This window comes from Marmota monax, unplaced genomic scaffold (genome assembly GCF_021218885.2).
Source record: "Marmota monax isolate L192 unplaced genomic scaffold, Marmota_monax_Labrador192_F-V1.1 WCK01_AAM20220418_F8-fsc00010, whole genome shotgun sequence".
Classification (NCBI taxonomy): domain Eukaryota; kingdom Metazoa; phylum Chordata; class Mammalia; order Rodentia; family Sciuridae; genus Marmota; species Marmota monax.
The window spans coordinates 28001037-28023663 of NW_026692321.1; the positions used below are offsets into that span (position 1 = coordinate 28001037).

At 37.1% G+C, this 22627-nt stretch overlaps 1 protein-coding gene across 3 annotated transcripts in view; it reads right to left on the bottom strand.

The window, feature by feature from the left end:
* Prkd3 (protein kinase D3) overlaps positions 1 to 4214 on the bottom strand; it is a 69901-nt gene extending 65687 nt beyond the window's left edge. The window contains exon 1 of one of the 3 annotated variants that reach the window (XM_046441662.2): positions 4100 to 4214. The gene's annotated coding sequence lies outside the window, so the exon portion shown is untranslated. Of the gene's footprint in view, positions 1 to 3240; positions 3427 to 3672; positions 3800 to 4099 lie in introns of those variants that run through there. The other 2 variants (XM_046441661.2, XM_046441663.2) reach the window with 2 other exon arrangements.
* Positions 4215 to 22627: the final 18413 nt, after the last annotated feature.

A 22627-nucleotide genomic window follows, 5' to 3' on the forward strand; every position in this document is an offset into this window, starting at 1 on the left:
ATATCAAGACCAAGTATTAAAAAAAAAAAAAAAAGCTAACAATTCTAATTTATACAAACCCTGGTATGTTGCTTTATTTTTTGTCTTTATGCTTCAAGTAGAAGGCTGAAATAGTATATCTTATTAATTTATAAACTGTATATCAATTAAATATATTATTTTGAACAGCTATAAGAGAGGTTATAATCAAAGATAATAGAATTTCTGTTTATGTGGAACATCTCAGGTATTCTTTTGGGGAGCTGTCATATTGTGTTTAAGTGAGTTTACATCATCTGTCACCATTGTTGAATGCAATCAAAACATAGAATTTTGGGGGGAGGGCGTGTACTGGGGATTGAACTCAGGGGCACTTGACCACTGAACCACAACTCCAGCCCTATTTTGTATTTTATTTAGAGGTAGAGTCTCAATGAGTTGCTTAGCCCCTAGCTTTTGCTGGGTCTGGCTTTGAACTTGCAATCTTCCTGCCTTAGCCTCCCCAGCGGCTGGGGTTACAAGCATGTGCCACCACACCTGGCTTAAAACATAGAATATTAAAGGCATCATGAGCCCAGTCTGCCAAATTATTATAGACAAAGGTCTTGGAGGTTAAGGGACTTGGTTGAAGGTTACTGCATGGTATATAACAAGTTCATCTACCTTCTTCCTCTCAGAGTCACCTTTCCTATAACACATTATTTTCTACCTTAACAAAGTAGCTACTTAAGAGAAGCTCTAACAGCAGCATTTTCATTCAACAAATCCTCATTGAGTAAGCAATATTTACCAGACTGCTATGAGACACTGGAGTTAAGATAGCAGTGACAGAAACAGACAAGGCCAGTGCTCTCAAGGAAGTCACAGACATTAAACAAACATTTGCATAAATAGCTAGGCAATTACAAACTATGAGAAGTGATATGACCATGCATACCAAGGGGACTTAATTTCAGCTGAGGTCTCAAGGAAGGTCCCTTTAAGGAAGTGACATTTAAGCTAGGACCATTTGATACATACTAGTCAGAAAGGCAGAGAGAGGCAACAGAATCATAAGAAGACAAAACATATCTAGCTACTAAATATTCAAAAGATAGCTCATTATTTAGCGTAGACAACATTCTTTTTGAACTCAGTAAAAGCTAAAGAGGTAAAATGCTTTTCCTATTTGGAACAGTATATTTACCATGACTCCCACCAGCAAAAGGTCGCCCAGGTTCAATTTAGTTTTGTGTGCTAGGAATGCTAATGAAGTGGCAGGCTGGGTCTCCTCATCACCTCCATGTTATTATGTGCATGTACTCTTTTGGCATGTAAAAAAACATATGACCTTTTTCAGTGCAACACTCACTGACAAGTGTGCTGAAGTCAATGTCCATGTTTTGCCTTGACAAGTTTCACTGTGCTTAATAGTGTGGATGTGGTCTTTATATTGTATATTGTGTAAAAACTCAAGTATCTGCTTATTTTTTAAAATACCAATATTTACTTAATACATTTTCAAAATCATGACTATTACTTTAGATTAATTCAACTAAATTGATTCCTTTAAAACTCTGCTTACCTGGACCATTGGCATTTGAATCTCAGTCCCTCCATTGTCAGGCAGAGTACTGAGAGGGCATAGTACCTGTGCTCTCTGCTCAGGCACTGAAAATTATATCCAGTAATAAGATTACAGACTGCCAGTCTTGCAATGCAAAGTGAATCTATGCTGAGTTTCATATATCTTCATCTTCGCCCCAGTAGTATATAAGAAATCTGATTGGCTAATATCCAAAGAGCAATTTCTCACATGCCACCACTATAAACTAATCACACAAGTGGAGAAAACTTTATTCCTACACTGAAATTAAAACTAAAACATCTCTTAAGTACCTACCTCAATTTTTTCATAAGACAACTGCTCCAAAGAGGTATGCACATATAACAAGTTCAATTTGAATTACATAATTGGAGGGACTCAAAGCACGAGCAGCACAGAAGATGGTGATTATTAAATCAAATTTAAACTTGTACTAGCAAATAATTTCCCCTTGTTCTGTATAGTTACTTTAAAAATGAGCAATTAATTTCACTATGGTTAATATTTTTGCCAATTATAGAATGTCTTTTTTAAAAACTGTACCAAAATTTCCCTTAGGAAAAGTGCATTTAAATTATCATCTATTCATTTTTTCCTGTATGAAGTGTTTTCAGTTCTTATGTAACTTAAAAAATTTAATATCCCAAAACTCATTACATTCTTTGTGTGTGTGTGGCAGTGTTTAACAGAAAGAAATGTCTATTTTAAAGGTCATCTGATGAAACCAAAAGCTTATAAAATGTGTACACTAAAAGGCTCAGACTATCTGGGATACTTAAAAATTAATTTTAAAGTATACAGCAGTCAACATTCTTGAATCTGAGTAATCCTGAAATGGGAACTGTTTTACAACTAGCTTCTCAAACAGGAATACTCAAAGTTCATCTGCTCAGGTCTACATCATTTATATTATTACCTTATGGAGCAGAAGCTACCTTAAAGATGTCTGTGACACATTTTTAACTACTACTTTTACTAAAACTTGCAATTTCTTCCTTTCAGCTGAATTGCCATACCTGACCTCACCCCAGATTCTAATATGGGAAGACAAAAGTAAAACGGGGAACTTTATGGAAATTTTCTGCAGCAAATCCATAGGTATTCCCTGCCTTTACTGCATTAAAAGTTTAAGCTTGACCTAAGCAAAAACAAAATCGCTAAAAACACCAGAACCACAACGTCAAGTACAAGTATTTTAAGCGTAATAATATTTTCTAGAGGACAAATCGGCGCATTTAAAAAGTTTCATTTGTGGCTAAAGTTCATAAATTTAGGCCATGTCCTGCAGAGTAGGAGTTCAGGGTGTAACTTATCCTTCCTAATCAAAGATGACACCGATAGTCTCATTTCCTGTGGGGATGGGTGTGGCTGAAGAGACAGTTATGTCCATGCCATCAATCTGTGCGTGGAAAGCTCTGCAGGTTGCCTGTCGCTTTATATTCGTGCTTGCAGACCGCAAGGCCTATGCTTCTGGTTCGGACAACTTGAAACAAAATAACAGGCAATCAAACAGTATGTGGTTATTTTTATTGCTCAAAGAAACAGTCGCACTCTTCAGTACTTCATCTCACGAAAACCCTCCCGAAGCCGAGAACAACTCGGAGCAATGCTGCAACTTGCAAACCTAAAGGCAATCAGGAAACCCGGGTGGGGAGACTCTCCAAGCACCTACTCACCCCTTTCAGACGGGTACAGCGTAAAGTGATGAAAGGAAACAAAAAGCCTCAGGAAAAATTCGGCACTGTGAGTGGCGTCCGCAACTAGTTTGGGGACACCGGGAACTGATGGACCCTGAAGGGCCGGGCGCGGTGGTCACCCGCGAGAGCGAATCCAAGTTGGCCTCCGCGCGGACGCCGGAACTTGGCCCCATCTGGCGGCCGCGCCGGCGCCCCCGGCCGCCCGCCGCCCCAACTTCCCGCCCAGCCCCGTGGCCGCCGCCCAGCCCCCGCGGGGTCCGGGTCCCGGTCCCGCCGCCGCCGCCGCGTGCGGGTGGGGGAGGGGCGCCGCCGCCTCAGCCCGACGGGCCGGGAGAACAAAGCGGCGGCGGCGGTGGCGGCGGCGCGAACTTTTTCGGTGTCTGCTCCTCACTCCCTGAGGCGACTACTTACAGAGGCGGGCTCGGCCCGTCGTGAGAAACTCCGCGCCCGCCAGCGTCTGGATCCCGGACCAGGCGCCAGCGAGGCTTCACGCGCCTCGCAGGATCCCGCCCGCCGCCGGCGCCCCTTCCTCCCCCCCTCCCGTCCCGTCCTGAGGCCGGAGGGCGGGGGGCCGGGGCGCGCGGGGCGGGGGCGCGCGGCCGGCGCGGCGCCTGCCGGGAGCTGTAGTTCCCCCGCGGCCCCGACCGGTGGTGTCCGCGCGGGAGGTCGTCCGCTCTCCGCACGCGGGTGAGGGGCTGCGGCAGCGTCCGGCGCGCTGGGCTTCTCACCACACCCTGTGGGGTCCCGGCGGCCCTGCGAGCGCTGGGCGGCGGAGCGGCGACGCCGCCCCTGGCGCGACCCTGTGTGTGCCCAGTCCCGCGCTGCACTTGAACCTCACCGTTCCTACTGACATGCCTTTTTCTCTTTTGCTCTCCGCTCCAAGGAAGACGATGGCGTCTAGAGGTGATGTCTCGAACTTGGGACTTCAGGGTGTCCAGAGCCGTAAGCAGGTCCCACCCTAAGACGCCGTCGACTCCCGCCCACATTCCCCTCCTACCCTCCAGGTGCCGCCTGACTTGGCGGCCGGGGCGTTCCGCACCGAGACGGACGCCGCCGGGGCGCTTCACCTCGGCACCGCAAACCAGGAATGGCAATTTGCACTGTTTTCGCGTTTGCTCCTTGTCTATCTTCACCCTCGAGTATGACCTCTAACATCCAAGTGAAGTGCAGTCGAAAATCACCGAACCTCGGCTCCTACATGCAGTGAAGCCAGGGTGACAGCGCGAACCTCGGCTCCTACATGCAGTGAAGCCAGGGTGACAGCACAGGGCGAGTATTGGAGTGGAAGTCACATAGGGATCTAGGGGGAAGAGATGTTAAATTGTAGATATATGTGGGAGAAAAGCCAGAGCGGCTAATGGTCATTGTCACAAAAAGACGTAGTTTTCCTGTCAACATTTTATCCGAAATAATACTTAAGTAAAATACAGGGAAACAATTGGAGGGGTTACAGTCAATGATCCCCATTCAGAGGTCAAGAGGGAAGTTTTGAGAATGGAAAGAAATCTGACCTAAGTGGGCACCACCTTTTTTTTCTTTCTTTCTTTCTTTTTGGTACCAGGAATTGAGCCCAAAGGTGCTTAACTACTGAGCCATATCCCCAGCCTTTTTTGTATTTTATTTAGAGACAGGGTCTTGCTAAGTTGGTCAGGGCCATGCTATGTTGCTCTGGCTTTGAACTCTGAGATTCTCCTGCCTCAGCCTCCCAACCTGGGATTACAGGCGTGTGCCGCTGGGCCCCTACTTTTGATACCATATCATAATGTTAGTGGATATTCCTGGATTTGAAGTTAAGAAATGGGATTTTGTTATGGCTGTTGCTGCTGCTGCTGCTGTTCTGGAGATTGAACCCAGGGCCTCACACATGCTTAACACTGACTTTATGTCTAGCTATCTCTCCAGAGGTCCTGGCCCCTATAGGGATTTTAAAATAAGTTGTAATAAAGATGGAACAAGTAAAATTGTATGTAGCCCTGCTCTACTCCGAAGCTAGTTTTAAATGATGTTTCTGACACAGTCTCTGGAATTGTAAGCTGATGGTCTCCAGAAGCATCTAGCTCAATCTGATTATATTTTTGTATTTAGCCTTATTCTTCCATACTTTTGTTTTAGAATTGAAAGTAGATTCATTTATCTTCTTTTCAAAGAACTCTCTTGCCTTACTTTGACTTTTTTTTTTTTTCCCTTCCACTTCCCAAAGTTTTAGTCCAGCCCAAATATCCTTTTAGCAAAATTCCCAGGACCTCATTGGACCAGTTTGCAGCCAGTCTCATCTCATTATTGACTTCCATTTTCTGTTGTGATCCTTAAAGAGACAGAGTTACTCTTCTAGAAGAATTTTTCTAAATGAATCAAACTGTTAATATACAGAGTTTTAAGTGCTTGTGAGAGAACAGATTGTTTATATGTACTTTATTTCACTCACATTGCTTTGCTTCTTTATAAAAATAAATTGTCTTCTCCACTGTAGTTGAATCTTTCAACAACACATTTAAACATAAGACGTTTTGTACCTGTAATGTTTTTGTTTGACATGAACTTCAACTTCCTCAAGACGTTCCATTCTTGTTCTAAGGGCATTACAGAGATACAGATCGGGTTTAATAAGTGATATATTTTATCCCTAATAGAAAATGCAATCTGAATGACCCAGACAGAATTTTTCTTCTGAGTGGTATTTTGTGAAAACAAAATATTAAAATCTTTCTCTTCCACGGCCACAATTGCCAATCTTCTTTTCCCGTATGGAATATTCCTCCGCCTCATACTTAATGACACACACAAAGCCACACACATGGTACATAATATATGCCAAAAGCCAAAAGGGTCAAATTTTTGTGCCTTGAGACAGGAGAATTTCCTGATTAAAAATCCTAAGTACAAAAAAAAAAAAAACATGATTTGCTAAGGACCAGCTGGGTTTAATTGATAGAATGTAGTTACTGGAAAATTGTTTTGTGTTTATGTCTTTTTTCATGACCTTGGAACATAACTGAAAAACTCAGAAAGCTGTCAATATAAAGTTAATTCGGTAGTTATGGGGGGGAAATACTTTAGGATCTATTTCTTAATCAACTGAGACACTTGATATAGACTTTGAAACCTCCTGCCTCTGTTTCCACTGCCATCACCCTGTTCATATCTCAGTTTGGATTACTACAATAGACTTTTAGCTGTTCTCCTTCAAGACTAGCTAGAATCATTATATCCTTGGAACTGTCTCCTCTGATTTGTATGCTTTCAGTAATTATTCTGTACTCTGATAAATCTTGATATACAATTCTCTTGTCATTTGTCACGTTTGAATTGTAAATTGTTTATCGGATCCTCCTGGGCTTTCTGTCTGCCCTTTCCCCTACTGAATTTGTGGAAGCCCATGTCTTATTTTTTATTTACTCATCCATTAGCATAGTGCTTAGTAACTTTTGGCTGATTTGGGTGAATTTTTCAATATGTTTTTATCATATTGGTTAGCCTAGTACTCCTAAAATATTATGCAATAGACTCTGCATATATCCACATGTGTATTTATAACATCTGTATATAATCAAAAAGATATTATATAGCTCGACTAAGAGGAAGATTAGGAATATCTGGTAACTAAAGGGAGAGATTACTATATATGCCCCACCAAGAATTTCATATGGTTTCCTTAAAAGTGAGAATTCAGTTAATTTGCAATAAAAAGCCAATTATGTTGTCTCCTCCCCCATAATTTCTGTTTATCTTTGTGATTATAATATGGGTTTGTCCAGGAAAAAAAAAAGGTAATGCATAAATGTCCTAATGAATTTTTTAAAATGGAATTAACATTAGATTCCCTGTGGCTATAGAGCATTTAATATAATTGGGTATTAATTTTAAAACTCTCTTTTGAAAAACTGAAAACTAGTTACAATTCCTCCCTCCTTCTTTCTTTCTTTCTTTCTTTCTTTCTTTCTTTCTTTCTTTCTTTCTATTATTGAACTCAGGGATACCTTACCGCTGAATACATCCCATCCCTTTTTATTTTTTTATTTCCTGTTAAGTTGCTGAGGTCCTTGCTAAGTTCCTGAGGCTGGACTCAAACTTGTGATTCTCCTTCCTCAGCCTTCGGAGTCACTGGGATTACAGGCATGTGCCACTGTGCCCAGTTAGTTATAATATATTTAAAAAGTCAACTGAGAAAGAGAACAAAGGTACTATGGACCTCATAGGAAGCTATTTAAATTACCACACCAGGACCTATCCAAACAGAGGAGTTGAACCCTCTCTCTCATATTGTGGAGCCAAAGGAGTCCATTGGAAGGAAGCAGCTGGGAAGGTACTTAGGACAGAGTCCCTTAGGCTCTGCCATTTAGTAGTACCTTCATGCCACTTAACTTCACTAAGAATTGATCTCTTTATATGAAGGGAAAGGAAATACTTATTTACCTCATAGGGTTCTTATGAGAGTTAAATGAAAAAAAATACATGTAATGTATTACTACACATGTAATATAATCTGCCTTGGTATGTATCATGGTTCCATGGTGACCATGGGTAAGTTAAACTTTGTGCTTCTGTCTCTTCCTCATCAATTAATTTGGATGATTGTGATCCTTACTCCATGAATTTTTATAAGGATTAAATGAGATAATGCACAGAAAGCACTTTTTTAAATGCCTCACACACACAGTATGCTCAATAAATATTATTATTATGTGTTATACTAGTAGTATTTTTCATGTTAAAGAGCTTTTTATATCTATTTATCTCTTCCTATCCTCTGGCAGTACAGAGGAATAAAAGTAGGTTAACCTTGATTCTAGGGAGGGAGATTTAAAATAACAAAAAGCTGAAAAGGAACAGGAATGTGAATGGTCATAGAGTGAATTCCTTTTTGCTTCATCAAAGGGAGGCCAACTGCCACCCTCAAGTGACCAGAAACTATCATTTATGCAGTGTTCCAGTACAACTAAAATCATTAGTTTTATGTTTGTTGGTTTTATTTTAAATATAGTCAGTTAAACTATCATGACCTGGATAGTTAATTTTAATTTGTACTCTGATCATAACACCTCAAAGTTGACAACATCAAGTAACTCCAGAATGAATTGAGTATACAACTTAGACTTGAAGCCGTCTGTTACTTAAATGATGAAGTCGAACTTAGCTGAAGCCTAATCTATTTTAATTTAGCTTGTTTGTTTTTCCTAGATTTCCTTTGAGACTTTACAGTCTTTGACTTATTGATTCACTAAACATTTTTGAGAGATATTTGTGTCTAAACCTAAAGACTGTTAGCTAAGTTATGGGAAAAATCTATAAAACATAAAAGAGTTTAAAAAAAAGTAGGAGGCAAAATAAAGGGTTAGAAAATGTCGGAGAAGTGCATCCCATGTGTTTGTGGAGGATGATGGTATAAACAAACTAGCAGTTGTATAAAAGTAGAAAACATATAATTATGTATAGTGCATAATACTTGAAATAACAATGAGAGACTATTACTGGCTCATGTATTTACTATACTATACTATTTATTTATTTGTTTGCTGATTTATTTATTGGTGCTGGGGATTAAAACTAGGGTCTAATACATGCTAAGCACTTGCTCTACCACTGAGCTACATCCTTGGCCCCCAATATACTTTTTATTGTTATTTTAAAGTATTTTCCTTTTACTTATTAAAAAAAGTTTACTGTAAAACTGTATACTGTGTTTTGCTGGCAGGAGACTCATATATTTATAGCATCTCTTGATTGTATAATTTTTTCTTGTACTTAATTTAATCTCCTGTTGTTTTGTTCATTATAGTCCTAGGAGCAATAAACTATACCACACATATATCAACCATATATCATCTCATGAAAACCCTCCCGAAGCCAAGAACAACTCGGAGCAAGGCTGCAACTTGCAAACCTAAAGGCAATCAGGAAACCCGGGTACACATAGCTTAGGTGTGTATTAGGTGTGTATTGTGTGTATTACATCTAGGTTTGTGTAAGTACTCTGTGACAATTGCACAATGACAGAATTGCCTAATAATGCACTTCTTAGAATGTATTTATTTTGTTAAATGACACACTTATACCTATATTTGTATGATAAAGATGTGTGTGTATATAAAAGTATTCTGTAACTAGCTGCATGATTTAATAAAATGTAATTGTAGCACACAGAGATGTGTGTAATCAGGCTATTGTTTATCTGCTATATCATGTTTCCCTCACATTTTCAGTCTGTAAAAATCCTGAATAATAATTTTTATTGCATCCTATATATATGGCTTTCTCATGAATGACATTCATTTCCTGTCTAAGCTATTACATTGTTTTCTGATTGATGTTCATTTTCTCTAATGTAAAAATTGTATCAAAAGAAGGTAATCATTTTACCTTCTTTTGCTTATGAAATTTCTACCTTCCCCCTTTCTAAATTTACTACTTTGTTTCTTCCTAATTTGTAATACAGATCTAACCCAAACTATTAGAAGGGTTTTCCTGAAAGACTAAATGAACATATTATAAAAGGTAATTAATCAACTTCTTTTGTTTTGTCACAGAACTCTAAATTCAAGCTGTAGAATTCCCTATAACAGTTATGTGACTTACTGAGTGAAGCTCATAAAATATCAAGCCTTGACCAGTAACAGAAGGGGATTAGTCTTGCTAAAATTTTATGCTAAAATTTAAGCTTCTTTTGGGGGGTGGGATTTAGATAAATTGAAAGATTATTTTGTAACCACAATTTTTGCTGTTTTAGTATTACCAAAACACTCAAACTACTTTGTTAGTGTTTTCAAGTATATAAATAAAACAAACAGCATAAAATTGGCCCAACTAAGTAAAACTAAATATATATATAGGAACATAATGTGGTTTTAAAGGCAGAATTTGAGTTATGATATTATGTTGCAACTTTCTGTCTAGTACTAGTAGTAGTAGCTATGTATGGTATAACCAACTTGTTTTTAATGACTATTGCTATTTTCTGTGAATCTGTGTAATCTTTTTGCTTGTTTGTTTTTTTTTGTTTGGTGCTGGGGGATTGAACTCAGAACATTGCATTTGCTAGGCAAGTGTGCTACTACTGAGCCACACCTCCAACCCATATTTGCTTTCTTAATGTTCTATTTTTGGACCCTGTGGAAAGAGATTTTAAAGTCTTTCTTCCTGTTTTATTTGAGACTAGCAAGCTTAACCTACACCTTAAAAACAAGCATTTTAAAAAATATAACTTGAAAATTACTCTTGCAATGATTGATCTTTCATGAAAAGTCAGAAGGGGACTAATTAATATGCACAATTAACACTGCTCCAAGATTACAAGATTGAGAGAAAGGGCATTTTTCAGTTAAAACTCTTTGTAGCCTGATCAGTAGAAAAATCTCACAATTGCACACCATTAAAACAAATATAAATAGAATATGCACCTTAAAAAATGCACAAATGATACCAAAGCAAAAAATAACTGAGTGCCTCAGTCTTGACTTTGGATTATATTAATTTATATTATGGTATTTAATTTTCTTTAAAGAAGAGAAAGTAATGCAAAAATGAATGTTCTGCTTAAAGCCTGGAAATAAGATAATTCCAAAGGTCTTGTCTTTGGAACGAGCAGAAGTAAGAGGAGAGGGAGAGATCACATGTAAAATAAGTAAAAGCTTATTTTAGCATATTAAAAAGTAGATTTTTCATAAATTTTCTCCTTTGAAACTGTTAAGTGCCTGTAGGATTGCTATGGTTTGGACACGATTTGCCCCCCAAGAATTTATGCCTTGGAGCCTTGGTTCCCATTGTGGGGATATGAAAGGTGGTGGGAACTTCAAGAGGTGGGCTTAGTAGAAAATGATTAAGGTTGCTGGGGGCACTTCCATATTTGTTGTTTTGCAGTTCTGGGGATCAAACCCTGGACCTTGTGCATTCTAGGCAGGTGTTCTGCCACTGAGCTACATGCCCCCCAATTAATGCAATTCTTCTGGGACCCTGGCTAGTTCTCAAGAGAGGGTTTAGCTATAAAAAAGCAAGACTGGCCCTTTCCCAAGCTCTGGTTTCATGTCTTTTTTTTTTTTGTTTATTCTTTTTTTTTATTGGTTGTTCAAAACATTATAAAGCTCTTGACATATCATATTTCATACATTAGATTCAAGTTGGTTATGAACTCCCAATTTTACCCCAAATACAGATTGCAGAATCACATCGGTTACACATCCACATTTTTACATAATGCCCTATTAGTAACTGTTGTATTCTGCTACCTTTCCTATCCTCTACCATCCCCCCTCCCTCCCCTCCCATCTTCTCTCTCTACCCCATCCACTGTAATTCATATCTCTCCTTGTTTATTTTCCCATTCCCCTCACAACCTCTTATATGTAATTTTGTATAACAATGAGGGTCTCCCTCCATTACCATGCAATTTCCCTTTTCTCTCCCTTTCCATCCCACCTCATGTATCTGTTTAATGTTAATCTTTTCTTCCTGCTCTTCCTCCCTGCTCTGTTCTTAGTTGCTCTCATTATATCAAAGAAGACATTTGGTATTTGTTTTTTAGGGATTGGCTAGCTTCACTAAGCATAATCTGCTCTAGTGCCATCCATTTCCCTGCAAATTCTATGATTTTGTCATTTTTTAGTGCTGCGTAATACTCCATGGTGTATAAATGCCACATTTTTTTTATCCATTCATCTATTGAAGGGCATCTGGGTTGGTTCCACAGTCTAGCAATTGTGAATTGTGCTGCTATGAACATCAATGTAGCAGTATCCCTGTAGTACGCTCTTTTAAGGTCTTCAGGGAAAAGTCCAAGAAGGGCAATAGCTGGGTCAAATGGTGGTTCCATTCCCAGCTTTCCCAGGAGTCTCCATACTGTTTTCCAGATTGGCCGCACCAGTTTGCAGTCCCACCAGCAATGTACAAGAGTACCCTTTTCCCCACATCCTCGCCAGCACTTGTTGTTGTTTGACTTCATAATGGCTGCCAATCTTACTGGAGTGAGATGGTATCTTAGGGTGGTTTTGATTTGCATTTCTCTGACTGCTAGAGATGGTGAGCATTTTTTCATGTACTTGTTGATTGATTATATGTCCTCCTCTGAGAAGTGTCTGTTCAGTTCTTTGGCCCATTTGTTGATTGGGTTATTTGTTTTCTTATTGTTTAATTTTTTGAGTTCTTTGTATACTCTGGATATTAGGGCTCTATCTGAAGTGTGAGGAGTAAAAATTTGTTCCCATGATGTAGGCTCCCTATTTACCTCTTTTATTGTTTCTCTTGCTGAGAGAAAACTTTTCAGTTTAAGTAAGTCCCATTTGTTGATTTTTGTTATCAACTTTTGTGCTATGGGTGTCCTATTAAGGAATTTGGAGCCCGACCCTGCAATATGTAGATCGGAGCCAACTTTTTCTTCTATCAGACGCAGAGTCTCTGATTTGATATCTAGCTCCTTGATCCACTTTGAGTTAACTTTTGTGCATGGCGAGAGGAGGGGATTCAGTTTCATTTTGTTGCATATGGATTTCCAGTTTTCCCAGCACCATTTGTTGAAGATGCTATCCTCCCTCCATTGCATGCTTTTAGCTCCTTTATCAAATATAAGATAGTTGTAGCTTTGTGGATTAGTCTCTGTGTCCTCTATTCTGTACCATTGGTCCACCCTCCTGTTTTGGTACCAGTACCATGCTGTTTTTGTTACTATTGCTCTGTAATATAGTTTTAAGTCTGGTATCGCTATACCGCCTGATTCACACTTCCTGCTTAGAATTGCTTTTGCTATTCTGGGTCTTTTATTTTTCCATATGAATTTCATGATTGCTTTATCCATTTCTACAAGAAATGCCGTTGGGATTTTGATTGGCATTGCATTAAACCTATAGAGAACTTTTGGTAATATCGCCATTTTGATGATGTTAGTTCTGCCTATCCATGAACAGGGTATATTTTTCCATCTTCTAAGATCTTCTTCTACTTCTCTTTTTAGGGTTTTGTAGTTTTCATTATATAAATCTTTCACCTCTTTTGTTAGGTTGATTCCCAAGTATTTTATTTTTTTTGAGGATATTGTGAATGGAGTGTTTTTCCTCATTTCCGTTTCAGAAGTTTTGTCGCTGATATACAGAAATGCCTTTGATTTATGCGTGTTGATTTTATATCCTGCCACTTTGCTGAATTCATTTATTAGTTCTAGTAGTTTTTTTGTAGACCCTTTTGGGTCTTCTAGGTATAGAATCATGTCATCTGCAAATAGTGATAATTTAAGTTCTTCCTTTCCTATTTTTATGCCTTTAATTTCTTTCGTCTGTCTAATTGCTCTGGCCAGTGTTTCGAGAACTATATTGAATAGAAGTGGTGATAGAGGGCATCCCTGTCTTGTTCCAGATTTTAGGGGGAATGCCTTCAATTTTTCTCCATTGAGAATGATGCTAGCCTGAGGCTTAGCATAGATAGCTTTTACAATGTCGAGGTAAGTTCCTGTTATCCCTAGTTTTTCTAATGTTTTGAACATAAAGGGATGCTGTACTTTGTCGAATGCTTTTTCTGCGTCTATTGAGATGATCATATGGTTCTTATTTTTAAGTCTATTGATGTGGTGAATAACATTTATTGATTTCCGTATATTGAACCATCCTTGCATCCCAGGGATGAAACAACAGCAAATGTAGCAGAAGGCAAGAAATAATTAAAATCAGAGCGGAAATCAATGAAATTGAAACAAAAGAAACTATTGAAAAAATTAACAAAACTAAAAGTTGGTTCTTTGAAAAAATAAATAAGATCGACAGACCCTTAGCCATGCTAACGAAGAGAAGAAGAGAGAGAACTCAAATCACTAACATACGGGATGAAAAAGGCAATATCACAACAGACACTACAGAAATACAGAAGACAATTAGAAATTATTTTGAAAACCTATATTCCAATAAAATAGAAGATAGTGAAGACATTGATAAATTCCTTAAGTCATATGATTTGCCCAGACTGAGTCAGGAGGATACTCACAACTTAAACAGACCAATAACAATAGATGAAATAGAAGAAGCAATCAAAAGGCTTCCAACCAAGAAAAGGCCAGGACCGGATGGGTATACAGCAGAGTTTTACAAAACCTTTAAGGAAGAATTAATACCAATACTTTTCAAGTTATTTCAGGAAATAGAAAAAGAAGGAGCTCTGCCAAATTCATTCTATGAGGCCAACATCACCCTGATTCCGAAACCAGACAAAGACACCTCAAAGAAAGAAAACTACAGACCAATATCTCTGATGAACATAGATGCAAAAATCCTCAATAAAATTCTGGCGAATCGGATACAAAGGCACATCAAAAAAATTGTGCACCATGATCAAGTAGGATTCATCCCTGGTTTCATGTCTTGACATGTGATCTCTCCCTCTCCTCTTAACTTCTGCTCTTCTGCCATGATGTCATTCACCATGATGTGATGCAGTTAGGGGCACCTTCACCAGAGCCATCACCATGTTGTTTGGACCTTAAGCCTTCCAAACTATGAGCTAAATAAACCTCTTTTCTTCATGAGTTATCTAGCCTCAGTATTTTGTTATAGCAACAGAAAATGGTTTAAGACAAGGGTACACTGCATGAGGATGAATTAGCTTTATGTGGGCCTGGACAGATTAACTGCCCTGTGTCTTAATTTTCTTGTCATTAATAATTCGGACAATGACAAGATCACTAACATACTTATTGATAGAATTAGAAGATCTTTAAAAACATAATTGAAGGATACACTAAACATCCATGTTCATATTTTCAATATATACCACAAAAATTTAGTAATTCTAAATGGAAAAAAAATTTTTGAGCTAACAGCCTTTATGTTTCCCATGTACATATTGTACATGTACATATTGCAGAAATTGGTGCTTTTTCACCTTATTTGATCCCATGAAATGCGAAATTTAACATAGATGGACCTTTTTTAATAAAAGCCAATTTGTATGTGTATATGTGAGTATATATATATATATATATATATATATATATATATATATATAAATTATACTATATGTATGGATACTTCCCATAACAGCCAGTTGATTGTAATTTCCCATTATAGTCAGTTTTGACATTGTGTAGCTCAGAGCTATTTCATAATCTGTAAAGAGTGAAGTTATCTTCAGTTCTTCATCTTGTTTTCTCTCTACTTCATCTCCTTGAGTGGATAGAAATTCCTTACTGGAGATTCACTTCTTTAGATCTTGAACATTTTTTGTTTTTCAAAGCCCTTAGAGAAAAATTGATAAAAAGAACATGACAGGACTAGGGATGTAGCTTAGTAACAGAGTGATTATCTAGCATGCACAAGGCCCTGGGTTTAAAAAAACAAACAAATGAAAAACAAGCAACCCCCCCCCAAAAAAAATAACCCCCAAACCAAACACCAAAATAAACCAAACAAACCAGCATGTTGAAATTAATAAAGGGGGGAATGAAATTGTGTTGGGACACATGGTTAGCGTTGGTAAAAGGAAGGAGGGTTTATGAGGACTGTGTATCTCCCTTTCTTTAAGAAAGTAAATGTTATTCTAAAGGGCTCAGAAGGGAGAAGGCCAAGAAATCAAAAGAGAAAAGGAAACTATTTTTTTCTAACTTTCATTCCCACCTTGACCTGACCTCTGATCTTGTGAAAGGAGTTGGGAAAATTTACAGGAAAACTAGATTCCTAAGATTTCTAAGGAATAACAAAAGTATGACTCCAGACTGTAAAAACAAATATTTTAATGTTCATTCTATTATCGAGAGCAGCGGTGGACAGATTTGGGCAAGGATATAATATGGTGCCTTTAATTATCTAAGAGCAGGGTTCTTCAGATTGAGGTTTGTGTAGGGGCAAAAATGTAGGGGGCAAGTGAGGGGTTAGTGACAGGTTTGAAACTAAGCTGCCTGCTTAATAATTTGTCTAGGACTGTCCCTTTCCCAGTCTCTCTACTTTTATCCTCAGAGCCTTACAAAATAACTACTATGCAACATGATTACTAATGTTATCATTAATCTGATTATATGATTTTTACTAATGTATTTTTCAAAAGTATATAGCTTAATTCAGTGATTCTCAGCCTGCTGCACTTAGATTTACCTGGGAAGCTTTTAAATAATCTGATACACAGACCAAATGTCACCATTTTAAAAGAAAGCTTTCTAGATAATTCTAAAGTGTAGTTACCATTGGAATCATTGGCTTATGTATAATCTCTTCACTGTGAGAACATAGTGGTTCTCAAATGTTTTGATCTCAGGACCTCTTACATTATTGAGGACCACAAGTAACTCTTATGTATGTGGAATATGTCTGTCAATATTCATTGTATTGAAAATTAAAACAGGCATTTTATAGATGTTTAATTATGGATTCATTTAAAAATAATAAAAGCATTATGTTAAATAACACATTTTTATGAGAAAACTGCATTTTCTAAAACAAAAGAATTTAGTAAGTACATTGACATTGTTGAACTTTAAATAACAATCTCTCTTTTAAAAAAGACTTCTTAGAAGACAACCAGATTCTGATGTTTACTTATGCATTCAATCTGTAATAATATGTTATTTTGGTTAAAGCATATGAAGAAAATTTGAAGTAGTAGCATGTGATAAGAGTATTTTAATAGCATTTTCATATAATTATTGATAATCTTTGTTATTAAATCAAAATATGACAATTAATATCATAAAAGTTAGCTGTTACATTCCCCCCCCCCCCCCCGTTTCTGTATACTTTGAATAGATCTTTTCTCCATGATTTTGTAACATGGCAAATTGAGAATTTGAAAAACATTGATACACTGAGTTATGCAGATATTCCAAATGTTGAACAGTTCATTACATAGTATAATCACATTTGTTAACATCACTGATTTTTTTAGAAAAGTTATTATGTATTAGAGAACTATCAAGATTATGGTAGCAGATACAAGTTTTCCAATTCCAGTTTTCTCTTGAAAGATCCAATTGTATTATTGGCAACTAATATTGTTAGTTATTTTCCTTGAAGGTATAGGTACAGTTTATTTATTTTCAAACACATATCTGGTGAATATTCAAGTCTGAGTAATCATAACATCAGTCATTGTTATTTCAATTAAAAGTTGAATTTTATGAAAAAAGCAAAAAGTTCACCACAAATCTGAAACAATGTTTACAAATGCCTTTTGCTTGAGATGATAACTGTCCTTCACTACACAGAAGTGCTTTCTTTGTACCTCTCATTTTATCATGCAGAATATAAAAAGCATACACTCAATTGACGTTTTTGGTTAAGATGAAACTGTATTTATAATCCCATTTTGAAAAACAAATACTAAAAATGATGTTCAAATATTGGAAACCAGACATTACAGGAGAGTGATGAAAAAATGGAAAAGAAATTAAATAAGCCTGGTGTTTTCCCTGGCTTACTGCCTTGAGAAAACTTCTAGTGCAGTGCAGGTAGAGGAGATCCAAACAGAGCCAAGTGGTCTCCAGGAGATGAAAAGACAGAGTTGAGCACAGGGCAAGGTCAGGTTGTCAGATTTTTGCAGAAGCAACTCTGGGAGAAGAGAGAGCTTCATGAAGGGAAGCCTTTAGAGGACAGGAAAGATTTCTCCACAAGTTTTTAGGTGAGAAGGACGACAATACTCAGAGTGGGAGTAAGAACAACCAAAAAGAAGCAGGAGCAACAAGCCCTGGAACGAGGATGAGGTCAGGACTATTTCATGTTTCTACCAGTCAGAGTGGAAAAGCTTCAAATATAAGGGACAAACAGTAGAATACTCAGGAAAGTGTTGTCCTAGTAGTGGATCAAATTAGTCCTGAATTACAGGCTGCTCTGCATAGTGTAACAGAAGTTATAAGTCAATCTCTAAAGGGTCAAATTGTTTCCAACACAACTATGACCCAGAACAAAGATAAGGAATATTTAAAGGAGCACACGCACACACACACACACACAAAATGCCCAGCATTGAAAAAGAGCAAAATGCACAATGTCTCATATCTATTTGAAAATTACCAGATATGCAAAGAAATAAGAGTATATAACCCATAATAGGGAGGAAAAACTATCAGTACAAAAAGACATAGAACTGACACAGGTAAAAAATGAACAGATAAGGATAAACCATTATTGTTATAACCATATTCCATGTATTTAAGAAGACAGAGGAAAAGATGAGCATGCAGGAAGGGACAGGATGGAATAAAGAAGACCCAACATAAAGATGGGGGAAAAATCAATGTCTGAGATGAAAAAAACATTAATTGGGACCAAGCAGATTAAGTACTGCAAAAGAAAAGACTAACAAACTTGAAGACAGAAATAAAATACAAATGAGAGACAAAAAAGATGCAGAGACTACTGACTTATGATGAAACTTCAAACAACTTCATAAGTGTGTACTTGGAGTCCCTAAAGGAGTGTGTGGGGGGTGGGGCAGGAGGACAATGGGGAGAGAATAAAAAATACTTGAAGAAGTAATGGCTAAAATTCTTCCCAATTTGATGAAAACTTAAACCCTATTCATCTAAGAAACTTGGTAAACAACAAGCACAAGAACATAAAGAAAATTTCACCAAGACATATCATAATCAAATTTCTTAAAACCTGTGAATAAAGAAAAGTTTTAAGAGAAGATGGAGAAAAAAGACATATTACATGCCAAGAGGAGCAAGGATAAGAATGGCAGCAGAATTATCATCAGAAAAAGGTAAGAAAAACAAAGCAAAAAACCAAAACAAAACCCAAACCACTACAACACAAACAAACAAAAATACCCTGCCAGAGTAGCATCTTTATAAAGTACTCAAAGAAAAAAAAATCTTTCAACATAGACATCTAAACTCACAGAAAATAACTTTAAAAAATTAAGGAAAAATATTTTTTTTCCATTGTACAGAAACAGAATTCATCACTAGTGTATGCACTGCAAGAAATACTAAAGAATATATTCTAGGCTTGGCACAATTGCTCATCCCTGTAATCCCAGCTACTCAGGGGGCTGAGGCAGGGAGACTGAAAATTCAATGCTGGACTGGGCAGATTTAAAAAGCTTGAGGATGTAGCTCAGTGACAGAGCTACATGTGCAAAACCCTGGGTTCAATCCCCACTACTGGTGATTGGGGAGTGGGGAACAGGGAGAAACACATTTTAGGAAACACATCTAATCTTCTAAGGAAGAATATAAAAAATGGTAAATAATGTGGTAGATGAAAAAGATTTTAAAAACTCATTTAACAATAAGTTTGAAAGATAATTGTTTAATGCAAAGATAATATATTTTGAGGTATATAAGTAATGTATATGACAAAATAGCATAGAGACCAATAGAAGTAGAAGTACCCATGGATTAACCCATGGGTGCTTTATCATTGAGTTACATCCCCAGCTTCTTAAATTTTTTATTTTGAGTTGCCCAGCCTGGCCTTGAACTTGTGATCCTCCTGCCTCAGCCTTCTGAGAAGCTGGGAATATAGGCTACCATATATGCAGCTGTAAGGTTCTTATACTACAAGGTAAGTGATTTTTGAAGACAGATAGTGCTCCATTAAAATGTACACTACAAATCCCAAAGCAAACATGCAAAAAGGAAGAAGAGAAAAAACAAAGCAAAACAAAAATGAAAACCCAAAACCAAAAGTGAAAATGTAGCTAAAAAGCCAACAAAGGAGATAAAATGGAATACTAAGAAAATAAATCAAGTTAATTAGGAAAAAGTGGTAAAAAAATGAACAAAGGACAGATGGAACACATAGAAAAGAAATGGCAGAGTGGTTTATTTAAATTTGATTACAATAATCACATTCGATATCCAATATCCACACTCAATAATCACATTCGCATCCAAATACCTCACTTTAAAGCCAAAGATTGTCTAATTGTATAAAAAAGCAAAGGTTACCTGTATGTTGCCTATAGAAAATACATTTAAAATGTAGATAAGATCATAGTTTAAAAAGGATGGATACTAATAAAAGGATTAACACTAATCAAAATAAAATTGGACTAGTTACATTAGTATTAGAAAATGTAGATTTCAGAGCAAAGCATATTGCCAAGTACAAACAGATTCCTTCATGATGATAAATGCTCAATTTGTTAGGAGGACATTTCAATAGAAAGGAAATAGGAAATTCACATTTACAGTCAGAGATTCTAACACCAGTCTTTCATTAATAAATAGAACAAATAGACCAGTTTATAGAAGATTTAGGCAACTCTATAGAGTTGACTTAACTGCCACTTATGGAATACTACTTTATAATAAGAGAATATACCTTCTTTTCACATGCACAAGGAACATTTAACAAAGTGGATTATTATTTTGAGATGTAAATTAATTCTCAAAAAAATTTTAAAATTATCTAAACAAAGTAGTCTTCTCTGACCATGATGGAATTGAATTTGAGATCAATAACAAAAGAAATTAGGGAAATCCTCAACTGGAACTAAATAATACAGTTCAAATAGCACAATTGAAAAGAAATCAAAAGGAAACTAGAAAGCATTTTGAATTGAATGAAAACAAAGTCAACAGCAAAATATACAGAACAAAGCGGAGTAGTACTTAAGGAGGAATCAGGGACCAAAGCCTTTTTATCAGAAAAAAGTAAAATGCTGTAAATTGAAGACTCAGGCTTCCATGATTTGAAACTTAAATGGAGTTTGTTGTGTATCAAAGTGAACCCAAAGTAAGCGGAAGAAAGCAAATAATAAGATCAAAGTAGAAATGGGAGAAAAAATGAAGCATAAATAGAGAACATCAATGAAATCAGTCAGTTGGTCTTATGGTTAAGGTTAAAGATTAACTCATGAAACTTTTGTTGAGAATGTGGTAGAACTAAAATTACCACACACTCTCATATGACGACTTTGAAAGACCGTGTGACTGATTGGTGGTTGTCTGGGCAAGTAGAGAGATGGATTACCAAGGAAAAGAAGGAGACTTTACAGGTGGTGAATATGTCCACTCACTGATTGTGGTTTCATAGATATATACCTATGTTAAAACTCATCATATATTTTACGTATGTTTAGTTTATAGCATTACAATTATCTTGTAATAAGGGTTTTAAAATATGTGTATTAAGGGGTTGAGATTTAATGAAAGCAATAATTTTTAATTGCTTTATCAATGAATTCTCCTAAGTGAGAATGGCTCTTTTCTTTTGTTTTATCTTTCTTTTCTTTCCCCCCTTCTCTGCATGGCAGTAAAGACTATGACTATTATAATTTTGTGTCCTTGCTGGGTGGGGTGGCACAAGCCTGTAATCCTAGTGGCTTGGGAGTCTGAGACAGAAGGATCACTAGTTCAAGGCCAGCCTCAGCAACTTAGTGAGGCCCTAAGCAATTTAGCGAGACCCTGTTTCAAAATAAAATATAAAAAGGGCTGGGGATGTGCCTGAGTGGTTAAGCACCCCTGGGTTCAATCTCCAGTACCAAAAAAAAAAAAAAAAAAAAAAAGTAATAGTAATTCTGTGACCATTCTTTTTTGTTTTTCTTTTTAAAAATATTTTTTAGTTGTAGATGGACACAGTCTTTATTTGTTTGTCTTTATGTGGTGCTGAGGATCAAACCCAGGGCCTCACACCCCCTAGGTGAGCACCCTATCACTGAGCCACAACCCCAGTCCTTCTGTGACCATTCTTGATAGGAGCTAAGGGACTAGCAGTTTTACCCACCATTGTTTTTGCAACATTTGTGCAAAGTCATTGCACTAAAAGGGTAACTCTTGTCTTAGTATTATTATAAAAACTAATTTGGCTTTGGAGAAATACAAAAAATTCTCAGGGAATCCTCAGGGGTCCATAGACTACATTTTGAGAAATGCTCTTTCTTTCTTTCTTTCTTTCTTTCTTTCTTTCTTTCTTTCTTTCTTTCTTTCTTTCAGTACTGGGGATTGAACCCAGGGTCACTTAACCATGGAGTGACATCCCCAGCCCTTTTTATCTCTTATTTTGAGACAGGGTCTTGCTAAGTTACCTATTGCCTCATTAAGTTGCTGAGGTTGGCTTTGAACTAGCGATCCTCCTGCCTCAGCCTCCCAAGTCACTGGAATTACAGGTGTACTCTACCATGCCTGGAGAGAACTGTTGTTTTTAGTAGAACATTCTAGTCAGTATTTCTTTAGTGCAATGATGTCACTTTAAAGATGGGACAATGTGTGTGAAAATCCTGCTGTGGCAGCTTTGTGAGGAAGGTCTTTTTTCTTTTTTTTTTTTTTTTTGGCATTTGGGTTCTGCTAGTCTTTTAAACCACAGTATAGAATCTATACTAAGATGATAACCACTCCTCTTGTTTTTTTGGTGCTTTTTTTTTTTTTTTTTGTACTGGGGGTTAAACCAGGGATGCTTTACCACTGAGCTATATCCCTAGCACTTTTTATTTTTTATTTTGAGACAGGGTCTCACTGAGT